We start from the raw sequence: 12,514 nt of genomic DNA on the forward strand, positions 1-12,514 counted from the left end.
ATTCTTTGAATATCAGTGACTCTGAACTCCAGTAATATATTTTTGATCCATTTGTGTTTCTTCTTTAGTGAATTTGATGAATATAATTTCTACATTTTTCTACCCTTTTTGTTTAATCTTTTTACATTATAAATAGGAACCATTTTTCCTCTTGTATGTGTTCCAAATATTTTTCTTGTTTTGTTATTAGCTTTTAAAAATTACATAGATTTTTTCCTCCATTTTTACCAAGTAAAATGTATTTTTTCCTTTACATTTACCAGCTATCATGTCATACTCCTAAATTTTCCCTATCTCAAGCTTGTAAAATCATTAATCCATATTAATTATGTTTTTACATTTTTTTTTACATTTTTATTTAACATTTTGATAGTTCCAAAGTTAGATTTTTTTTTTTTTGAGAGAGAGAGTATGTTCGTAGGCGAGTGGTGCAGGGTGAGGAGCAGAGAGAGAGGGAGAATCTTAAGTAGGCTCCCCATCAACCATGGAGCCCAATGTGGGGCTTGAGCTCATTACCTGAGCCAAAATCAAGAGTCGAATTCCTCACCAACTCAGCCACCGAGGGGCCTCAGAGTTCAATTTTGATAGGGTGTGAAGCAATACTTCATTGTGATCCTTTTTCCCATTAATCACCAGGTGCTTCTGCCCATTTTATCAAACAAGACATTCTTCCCCTATCACAATGGAAATGTCATATTTATAACATCCTCAATATTTATATGTTTTGTTTTATTGCAGATATTCATATTCTGCTCCACTAATGATTCTTTATATTCAGATATCAAAACCTCACTATAAAAAAAAAACCTCACTATTTAAATATTGTTGCTTTAAGAGATTTTTGATATTTCCCTGTGCAGCCTCCAATTATTACTCTTCTTTTTTCAATATTTTCTTGACTTTTTTTAAAAATCAAATTCACTTTTCTGGATGAAACTTGGATTAATTTTTCACCATTCCTAGAAATAAAATTTTATTTAAATGTAGCAGTTAATTATACAATAATTGACATCTTTATAACATGGAACTTCTCTCTTTATTCATATCCTTTGTGTATCCTATAGTGAAGTGTTCTTTACATGGGTTCACTAATTTCATTGTGATACGTTTTATTGATTTCTAGTTACATATCTGATTATTATTGGTATTATTGATTTTTCCATTATATTTTCAAACTTATTTATTGCTGGCATATCAGCTAATAGTTGTGTGTGTGTATATATATATATATAATTTAATTACATCTTATGTAGGAAAGTATATAAATGTTTTTTAATAGTTCATACACACATATATAATTTCAATCATTCCCCAAACTCTCATTTATTCTAAATATCTCATAGATTCTTTTTTTTTTTAAGACGCTATTTACTTATTCATGAGAGACGCAGAGAGAGAGAGAGAGAGAGAGAGAGGCAGAGACACAGGCAGAGGGAGAAGCAGGCTCCATGTAGGGAGCCTGACGTGGGACTCGGTCCCGGGTCTCCAGGGTCACACCCTGGGCAGAAGGCGGTGCTGAGCCACCCTGGCTGCCCTATCTCATAGATTCTTATGTCAGTCCAAATAAATAATCAAAGAATCAAAATGATAATATGATTTAGTTTCTCCCTTTCTAATGAATATTCCTTTGTTTTTCCTCTCTTTTACTGAATTGTCTAAAATTTTCAGAACAATTTCCAACAGAAGTGGTTACTGAACATGTTCCTTGTGTGTTTCACTCTTGAATATGATACTGGCTTCTGATCTGAGAATTTTCCTTCTTTCAGATTTTATTTATTTATTCATGAGAGAGACAGAAATCATATTAAGGAAATATTCTTCTTTTTCTTGATAGCTCTGTCTCTGTGTGTGTATGTTTAACCAGGACACAGTATTCATTTAGTTAAATGCATTCTTAAAGCAATTAAGGTAATCATATAGTTATCTAATTTCATCTATTGCTGTAATGGATTATATTAATAGATTTCCCATTTGAACCATATTTGCATTTCTACATTAAATCTTACTTGGTCACGATATACTAGTATTTAAAAATGTTGGATTTTATTTCTTAAACTTTGTTAATGATTTAAAATCACAACTAATATTGGTGTATTGCTTACCTTTTTTGTTCTTTTTCAAGATTATGTTATCTTTGTTATAAGGGTTATGAGGAAGCTTTCATATTTACCTTATACTTTGGATACATTGTATGGTATTATTTGTATATTGAAAACTAATACCAATTTTCCTGGGCAATCATCACAGCCCAGTTATTCTTTGGAAATAATTTTTATTTTTAAACTTTTCATTTTATAGGTTTTATACTTTTTCATATACAATTATTATTTTCTTTGAAGATTATTCATTTACATATTTCAAAATTTTAAGCTAGTGTTATATGTAATCTCATTTTATAACTTTTGATCTCTGTTGATTTGTAGCTTTTTTTTCTTTTTCATTTTGTAGGGTACATTAGTTTTAAAAATTAAATAGAATTTTGGACTAATTGCAGAGCTAGGCCAACCAGTTCCCAGTGGGATAAGGAGCTGGCTTCAGGATGTAAATCAATGTATTGCTTCAAGACAAGCTTGCACAACAGCTGAAAGTGAATAACAACCAGAAGCTCAAGTAAAATTCTGTTCATCATCTTATTTTTGTAATCCTTCCTTGCCTGCCCTTTGCTCTATCTCCTTTGGCTCAAAACTCCTCTTTGAGATTCAGAAAATAATATGCAGAAATGTCTATGTCTATAGTTCTAAACCTTAAACCCACACTATTCAAGGTGTTTTAGATAGGATACATGAGTCCTTGAACCTCCCGAGGATGTATGCAAAAGTTGTGCATGGGTGAATTTGCATTTTTCTGGGGGAAAATATCCAAGTATTCATCTTCCTTAAAGGGATATGAGATGCAAAAACATCAAAAGATCCTTGTTGATAGTAAACTTACAAAAGTCTTAGGAAACCCTAAACAACACCAATTTAAATGATCAAAAAAGGAGCCAAAAGATCAAGGCATTTGAGAACTTTTTCCTTTTTTGGGATGCCTGGGATAATGCTACCACATAAGAGATGACAGTAAATATTTATTGGCTATTTATTTAGTCAACATTGATAATTGAAGGATGATGTAAAATTGATAGAAAATGAAATGTTCTCAGGGAAGGGCAGTGTACCTGATGAGCTCCAATATTCTTGAGGGTGAAGGAGGCTACTAGACTTCCCAATCAACTTAGGAGCTGGATCTGGGATCTTGGCCATGAGATCTCTGCACCTGTGTTATTATTGCTACTCCCTGACCATTTCACAGAATGAAAAAATCTCAAAACAAATGGAAAGGACCTAATTTACTTTTTTGAGGGATCCATATCACACTATACAGTTAAGGAAACCCTAGAAATAAAATGAATATTAATAGATCTAAAATAGAAAGCAAGGAAACAAATCCTTGGGTGGGAAGAAAGAAGCATGTAAAATGCTTACCTAGGGTTGTTTTCAAACATCGACCAAGTGGAGACCTACTTAGTATCACACATATGGTGAAATTCTATCAAAAGTGTTTAGAAACCAAAAGTTTGAGGACACTCAATGAATGAAATGCTGAAGTCCATGGAAAAACTCTCCAGCTGTCTTGTTCCAAGAATTTTGTCTTGGCTCATGCCCTTAGTCAGAAACACAACTCCTGAATTGCCTTATGGTACATCTAATTATGGGAGAGGGTCTAAGAACTAAATCCACTCCAGGTTCCTGTAGTCATGTTCTCAGGTGCTAACTCAAGTTTTGCCTTGTAACTGTTGGAAAATAGATTGGAAGGTTATATAATAAAGTTATCTAATAACGTTTTACCTTATATTTCATGGTAATGAATCATGACATTATAACACATCTTAATAACTTTGTATTAAATCTTACTGGCTCTTTAAAATCATTGCCAATATTTCTTCAGTTAATTAAAACCAGTGAGTCTATTTAATGGGCAATGAGATTGTTATAATTAATTAAGAACAGACAAGGTAAAATGTCTCTAAACTAGGGGTTTCACAATTTTGTGGGATACAGAGGAGGTAAAGTCCCTAAAATCAACATCTTCAATTCCTTTATGACCTCTTGAAGTGAAAGTAGAAAGGTAAAAAGCGGCAGCTTATTTTCTTTTTACATCTTAAGTAATTAATTTGTATACATACATATATAGACTCATTTTGACTATAAAGTTATATAATTTTGACTATAATATATAATTGATAGTCATATCACGCATTTAACTGTAAAGACAGCTAAATCCATCCATTAAGTGTTCCAACAGAAACTAAATACCCAAAATGAAGCAGTTGGAAACATTGCATACAGGAAAAGCATTGAACTACAGGTCAGGAGAATTGCTCATCTCCCTTGTTGCTATTACTTGTGTGAATCTGAGCAATGCTTCTTTTTAAAAATGTGTAAAGTAGGAATGATAATATATGAATATGAACCTCACAAAATTATGATATGGTTTAGACAAACAGCTATACTTAAAGATATTTTCAAAAATGGAACATAATTTACAAATTTAGTTTTTATTACTTAGATGATTACCTATTTTGGTGGTTTTCAAACCTAGTTGAGCATTAAAATCACTAAGGAACTTAAAATAAATAAATGCTGAACATCCCTCTGGACTTCACTCTGTGTTTACCAGAGCTGAACTCCCTAAAGTTGAATGCAAGGCTGCATATACTCAAAAACTGTAAAGGAAAACATAGCATGAGGAAAAGAAATGGAAGGCCTAAAAAAAAAAGCCCAAATGGTATTCTTAGAAATGAAAAATACAGTGGCCGAAATGAAAGAATGCATGTTTGAGATTAAAACAGAATAGAGTTGCTTGGGTGGGTCAGTAGGTTGTGTTTGGCTCTTGGTTTCAGCTCAGGTCGTGATCTCATTGGTTGTAGGATTGAGCTCACATTGAGATCCATGCTCAGCAGGGAGTCTGCTTGAGATTCTCTCCCTCTGCCCCTCCTCACTTCTCTCTCTGTCTCTCTCTCCTGCTCTCTCTCTCTTTCTCTCACACACAAATAAATAAGTAAATCTTTTAAAAAAAGAACAGAATAGATACTGTGGGAAAAAAGATGAGTGAATTTGAAGACCTCGTGATAGATCCTACCTGAAATGGGACAATGGGAGAAAAAAAAAAAAACAGGAGAAAATGAGCAGAGCATTAATGACTTGTAGGAAAACACTGAGAAACTAATATAGCATAGCTGGAGTCTCAGAAGGAGAGAAGAGAGAGGAGATACTTAAAGAAATGATGGCCGGTTACCATCTAAATTTGAAGACCACTATAAGCTTATAGATCCAAGTAGCTCATTAAACTCCAAGCAAAAGGAGCAAAGAAAACCACACCTAGGGACATCCTGATCAAACTGCTGAAAACCAGTGCTAAATAAAAGATCTTAAAAGCAGCCAGAGAAAAATGGCATATTGCATTCAAGGAACAAAGATAAGGTTGACAGCAGGCTTCTTATCGGAAATTACGTGAGCCAGAGGACAATGGGGCACATCACCAAAATACTTAGAAAAAGGTCACCCCAGAATTTTCCAACCCGTGGAAATAACTTTCAAACATAAAGGTCAAGATTTTATCAAACCAAAAACTGAAGTCAATCCTTACCAGCAGATCTTCACTATAAAAAAATTTTTTTAAAGAAGTTTTTTGGAAAGAAGTAAAATTATGCCAGATGAAAAATTAGATGTATAAAAGGAATGAAAAGCACTAGAAATGATAAATATAGAGATTAAATATAAAAAGTATTGTTGTAATGAAGCTATAGCTTTAAAAGATAATAGATGGTTGAAGGCACAGCTAATAGCAATGTAGTGTGAGGATTAAAATATATGTAGAAGTAAGATGCACGACAAGAATGGAACAAAAGACCAAGTGGGACATTACAGTATACTGGGTTATATTTGTACAACAAACATTACTTGAGAGTGCACTAGGTTAAAAATATATTTTGTAACCTCAAGGACAGCCCCTAAAACAAAACAAAACAAAATAGATTGAACAAAATACTCATAAATATTTTTACTTCTTGCAAGCAATAATTCTATATTTGCAAAAAAAAGGCTGGATTAAATGTAACAGTAGTGATGACTTTTAAAAAGCTCCAGAGAAGGGAAAAGGTCATATTCAAGAAGCAAGTTTCCACTTTCAGCTTTGGCTTCTAGTTAGGAAGTAAACTCAGTGACAGTCAGAGGCAAAAGATTTTGGAGACGCCGCCCTTTTTTCAATCCCTCTTCTCACACTGGTCTTCCCTAGCAAGTCTGTCATTTGTATAAATGATTGTGTGTGTGTGTGTGTGTGTGTGTGTGTGTGTGTGAACTCTTCTCCTGAGAGCAGGGTCTCTCTTTGTTCATTGCTGTGTTACCGGTAGCTGCAAAGTGCCTGGCATAGTTGGGTGTACGGTAGTATTTGATGATTTATGGACTGGAAGCATCAGAACCCTCTGGAAAGGCAGGCAAGTGGAGCACCAAAGTCAATCTCTGCATCTGGGTGAATACAAATAAAAGATGCTATCACTCGTGGCCTGGTATTTAAAACCTCAAGCCCCTCTCTGATAAAGATCCCACTTTTTTGGTGATCCTAAACTAGAATGCTTGTCCAACAGCTCTCAACTCTGACTTTGTGTCCCTGATCTTGGCTTAGCAAAACTAACCCTGACCTTCCATGCCCTTGCCATCTTTCCTTGGATACCAGCTGACCTCAGCTTGACGACTAAATTCCATTTCCTTATAACTTCCTTTAAGATTGGAAGTGGAAGTATGGGAAAAGATATATCGGGCAAATACAAGCTGAAGTTTTGAGCATTCTAGGTTGCCATGCAAAGAATATACCAAAAAAGAGGTAGTCTCCTGGTCCCTCATTGCTTAGAGTGGCGTGAAGACCAGTGGCATCTATAACGACTTGGTGCTTCTTAGAAATTCGGATTCTCAGGCCATTCCAGACCTACTGCCCAAGAACCTGCATTTAACAGGGTCCGCTTATTAAAACGTGAGAAGCACTACCTTTATTTGGGAGCCTTTGTGTCCAGAATGGTGAACTCATAAGTCACTTGTTTCAAAGCTTTTCAATGGCTTCTCATCTCACCAAGAATAACTGAGCCTCCTTACTACGGGCTTTAGCTACCTCATTAACAAGCTGAACTAAATAATTTCCACAAAATTCTTATTTTAGCATTCTTTAATTCCCTGAACTATCTCCAGGTTTTACTTTCTACCTCTCTCCTTTTAAACTTTTCTTCATTTTTCACCTGTTCTACATGCAATGATTATTGTATTCTAGGGGCCAAAGCCTGGGCTGACCCCTGAGAATATATGGTTAAGTAGGACAAATTCCCTGACCTTGGAGCATGCATGAGGGCAATGAATGTAAGTAAGGGGAGCTCATACATTTCAATGTGGTGTTCACTGGTGTCCCACGAATCCAAACAGAGGCCAGAGCCTTGGGTGTGTGTTGATGCAGGTAGGAGGTGGTAGGGAGGATGTACAGAATCAAGCTGGGGTTTCATTCATCAGCTGAGTAGCTGCACAACTCACAGGAAATCCAGAAGCTAGTCTTCTGAGGATAAAGCTACTGTGTTTACTCTTCTATAATATCTGAGCTTTGGTTTAGCAACTATACTCCTGGTATCATGGCCAAAGACTCACCCTATTTCTGCAATAAAAATACTGAGAAGATAGGGTTATGTTTTCGAAAAGGCTTAGCTAGCTACAGGTGGAGTCAGCCTGTCTTTCCAGCTTGACACGTACGTGAGTGTATGAAAGAAAAGATTGCTAGCTAAAGCACTCTTACCCTGTTCACCTCAGGGCCACCTTCAGATTGCCCAGAGCATGCATGTGATTTGGGGAAGATCCCAGGAAGTCCCCATGAACCTGCGTGTGCCCTCTTGGGCTGAGGCAAGAGAGGACATAAGAATGGCAGGACAATGAATTAAGACTTTGCCTATCCCTTCTGACACATAAAGCCTTTGCCCCACCTTCAATCCTCAGAGAGATTATTCCTCTAATTATATACTTAAGGGCCTGAGTCAGTTAGCCTTTTGCCTCCATAGAGTTTTCTTGCTGCATAGACTGAATTCCATTTCCCTAACTGGGGAAAGGTGGTCCACGTTGCTCTGCACCTGTGTCTAAAGAGTCCAATGTGATTAGATCATCCCCTGTCCGGGAGATGAGCTTGAGAAGTGAAGCACAGAAGAGCCCCACACATGTGAGTGAGGACTGTTGGCTCTCACACTCATCCCTGAGCTACCCTCTGCTGTCCTTTCTTCTCAGGCTAGTGGTGTAGACAAAACTGACTGCATTGTTGTGATGTTAGGTTTTGGACTCTTGTTCGCACATTCAAACATATTCCAGTCCATACAGCTTTTCCTAGTAGTGCCCCTCGGTCATCCAGTCAGCAAACCTTCACTGTGGGCCGATTATGCACTGCTATCCAGGCATCCCTGGTGCACAGGGATAACCCAGCACAGTCCACACACTGGATAGCCCTCTGCTCTAGTTGGGTCGGACAGCAAGTGATAATTATAATGGTGTGTGTTATGGGCAGTAACAAATACATTTCAGGAATGGAAGTGGCACAAGAAAAGGGAATTTATGACTCCAAGAGAGGAAGGGGCAGAGAAGTTTTCTCAGAAGGGTGCTAGCTGAGCTGAGTTTCTAAGACTCAATAAAGATTTATCACTGAGGTAAAAGGCAGACCAACAGGAATCTGCATATACACAGTCACAGGTGTGAGCGGTGGTCCAGGTGTGCAGGGAACTGCAAGACCCCCAGGGAGCCCCCCTGGAATGCACCCCTCCTGGGGTTGGGGTGGCTCCAGGGCCTGAGGAGGAGGGCACCTGCCATGAGAAAGTCTTCCCACAAATAGAGAGATACCACCAGAGGCTTTAATACAAGATGGTGCCACAGTCGGATTTTGGGTGTTGCAAAGATTATGCTGTAGATAGTGGGGAAACTACAAAGGCAGGGACACTGGTCAGCCAGCACTGAACAAATTGAGTCATCATGAAGGTGCAGACAGAGTTTGCAGAGAAGATAGCTGTTTAGGAGGTAAAGATATGGAGCTCAGTGGCTGGTGGAGTGTTTGGTGAGGGAGACGCAGACATTGCTGACAGGCAGGTCTCAGATTTGGCAGCTGGTTCCATGGTGACATGCCCACCTACTGGCCTGTTTGCGAACATGGGTCTCCTGTCCATGTTCGAGGGCAGGGATCTTTTCTTCCTAACCAGTGTTTGCCCCGGGTCTGGCTCACAGAATATGCTCAATGATTGCTTATAGCATTGAATGAATTAAGGAAATCTTAAAACAGACAGATGTTTAGAGAATCAGAGAATGTTAAAGTAAGGATGTTTGTGGAGATTATTTAGTTCTACCCATTAATTATACAGATGGGGAAATAGACCCAAAGAAGTAAAGAGACATGAAGAGTGGGTGCTGGGAAGTTTGGGGTGGAGGGACAATGAATTCAGTTGGGGTTGTATTATGTTTGTTCGGCCCATGGTAAATCCAGATTCCCTCCTCCTGAGTGGTTGGAATGTGAAGCTGAGGAGTGGGGTTGAGTCTAGATGTACAGATTTGGGATACAGATCTTAAAAAGCCCAGGGCAGGGAAAGCTCTTACTACCCCATGAGAACTTACCCCATGAAATGAAGTCAGAAGTCAGGAGGCCCATGGAGGAGTGTAAGCAGAGTGAGCATAGCACAGTTGGAAGCACCAAAGCAAGTTACATATCCTTCCCGTGCCTCACATTCCCCGGCTGGATCTGTACCTCCTCTACAGAGTGGTCATGAGTATAAATGACTGAATATTGATTAAGTCTTTAGAGCAGGGCCTGAAATGTCATAAACTCTAAATAAGTGTGAAAAAGACTGCACTGCATCCACACTAACATTTGATTTTGGACAGAGGAGTAAGAACTCTGAAAAATAAGCAAACTAGGTATGAAAAGAAAGGGAGGAAGATGTCAGGCAAATGTGGTAACACCAAAATCTGAGAGGAGTTCAAAGGAGGAGGGAGCAATTATGCAGCAAATGGTTTAAAAAAAAAAAAAAAGACTAAAGCCAGGAAAGATTGAAGAGTGCCTATGGCCTTTGGTAGTTGGAAGTTGCCTGGTGATTTTAAAGCTGCTCTGGTGAGGGGTCATGGAGAAGAAGGGTAAGCTGAGGAGTGAGTTGCTGGGTGGGCAAGAAGTGGAAAGGCCAATATGGACAGGTGGTGCAGGTGAGGCTGGGCAGAGGAGCAGAGGAACCCAAAGAGGGTGCTCCACACATGCACAGGGCGAGCCCCTTCTCCATCCCAGAGTCCTCTTCTGTGAAGTGAAGAAGCTACGCTCCTACTGGCTATGGTGGCCTAATCTTGTTCTCCTCTTATTACTAACATTCAATGGTGATCAAGTTCTTCTTGACTTAGAAATGGTACCTTAATTGGCTAACAATGTCCTTTGTAATTTATTTTTTTAAAGATTGATTTATTCATTTGAGGTTGTGGAGAGAAAGAGAGAGAGACTCTTAAGCAGACTCACTGCTGAGTGGGGAGCTTGATGCCGGGCTTGATCCCAGGACTCCGAGATCATGACCTGAGCGGAAACCAAGAGTCGGCTGCTCAACTGACTGAGCCACCCAGGTGCCCCATGATATCCTTTTTAAAACTTGTTTTGAGTTTGTGGAGATGGATGCGGTAAGAGGATCATTTGCTTTCTAATTTACAAAATGTTCTCAATGTACAATTTCCCATTTGATCCTTGGGAGTATATACTACAGGTATTCTCACTTATTATCAATGAAGCAGACATGGAAGGATGGGGTGATTTTCTCAATATCACTAAAGGAGTAACCCCAGATTTTAATTCAGGTCTTCTGGCAACAAATCCAGTGCCTCACAGTTTATAGGAATCACTGGGATGGGTGGCAGGAAGCTAGTTTAGAATGAGGCCTCTAAAGAACATAGTTTCTATTTATGAAAAATACCTGTCAGCATAAAATGTCTTCTATCTATTTCTCTAAACAATGTTTTTTTTCCCCCATGTTATTTTCTCCTGAAGTAGGACATAACCTAACATAAGATTTTTTGTTTGGAGGAATATTTTTTTTTAAACTTTTGGTTTCTTCTGTGGTAGAGCATGTACTAATAAGATCAGATTTCTTTTATTAGACTGATATGGTCATATATGCACCTAGATGATTTCAGACCTCCAATGGATTTTTTGGGTATTCAGAATGATTTGATAACTATCTAGTTGTATTCAAGGGATGAGACAAACTGAGGGGCCCTCTACTCCTCTACCATCTTAACTCCTCTCTGTACCTAGATGATTTCAAAGCACTTTTGCTTGCATTATTTATCTGATTCTCTCAGCCACTCTCTGAGAAGGGTGAAACAGAAGCTAATTCCATTTTACAGGGAAGAGTCTGATGTTAAAAAGATCCTGTGGCTGACCTAAGGTCACCATTTGGTCATTCAGCAATTTGTCTCCAAGCTGGAGGTAATGCCCACCATGGGAAGTCATGGTGTGAGTGCCTATCCAATGATGTCAGAGGCTGTCTGGCCTGTAATCAAGACTCTTAAGTCAGTGAACATTAAGAAAAGAAGGTCCCCCACTCTTTGGGCAGCCCTTATGTCTACTGTCGGGGTGTTGGGTGTGATGTTTTTATCTCTTAGGCACTGAAATGTAGGGGAAAACTAAAAATAAGTATGATGTGGGAGGAAGAGGAAAAGCAAAGTAGGGGCAGAAGCCTGGCAGGGTTAAATATTTCACAAATGGTGGCTCCGAATGTTTCAAATACTTGTGTAAAGTGCTGACTTCATCATTTCTACAGAGCATTTATGAGATAATATCTAAGAAGCACTTTGAGTGCCTTGGAAAATAGTGTCAGATAAATATAAAATACTGAGAATATAAAAGTGGCAGACAATCTCAGATATATAGTCTATGCGTGAAAGAAATAAAACTGCTTTATTCATCAAAGTGATCAATGTAAAGTGAGGAAAGCAGAGCTTTTTTGTTTCTTGGCCGGGCAACCAGTCTGGTTTTCCCAAGGATTAATATAGTATGAACACATTTACTACCAATAAAAGATTCTATAGAAATATTGCTTCCCTTGTTGAACAACATGTGGATGAAACATTGCTAATTAGGTCTCAGCAGAAACAATTCAGCTGCATTTAGTGCAGAAACCCGTATAATTTTTAGTCATTTATAGTAAGTAAAAAATTCTATGATCAAGTAGTTCATCAGGAAGTGAGGTTTAGAGTGTGACTTGATTTTATCTTTGAAGGATATCTTTGTGAGCATGGCTTCAGAATATTCTGGACATTATCTTTTGAACCAATTAGCATGGTGATTTCAAAGAATGACAACAGAAAAGGCAATGTTTTCTCAATTTCATTAGTACTAAAATTCTTATACCAATTTAAAGAAAAGTGTACTTGAACTTGGCCACAGTAACTTCTTGCAAGATACATCCACGAAGGCAAAAGAAACAAAAGCAAAAATGAACTAT

Source organism: Vulpes vulpes, chromosome 5 (assembly GCF_048418805.1).
Source record: "Vulpes vulpes isolate BD-2025 chromosome 5, VulVul3, whole genome shotgun sequence".
NCBI classification, from domain to species: domain Eukaryota; kingdom Metazoa; phylum Chordata; class Mammalia; order Carnivora; family Canidae; genus Vulpes; species Vulpes vulpes.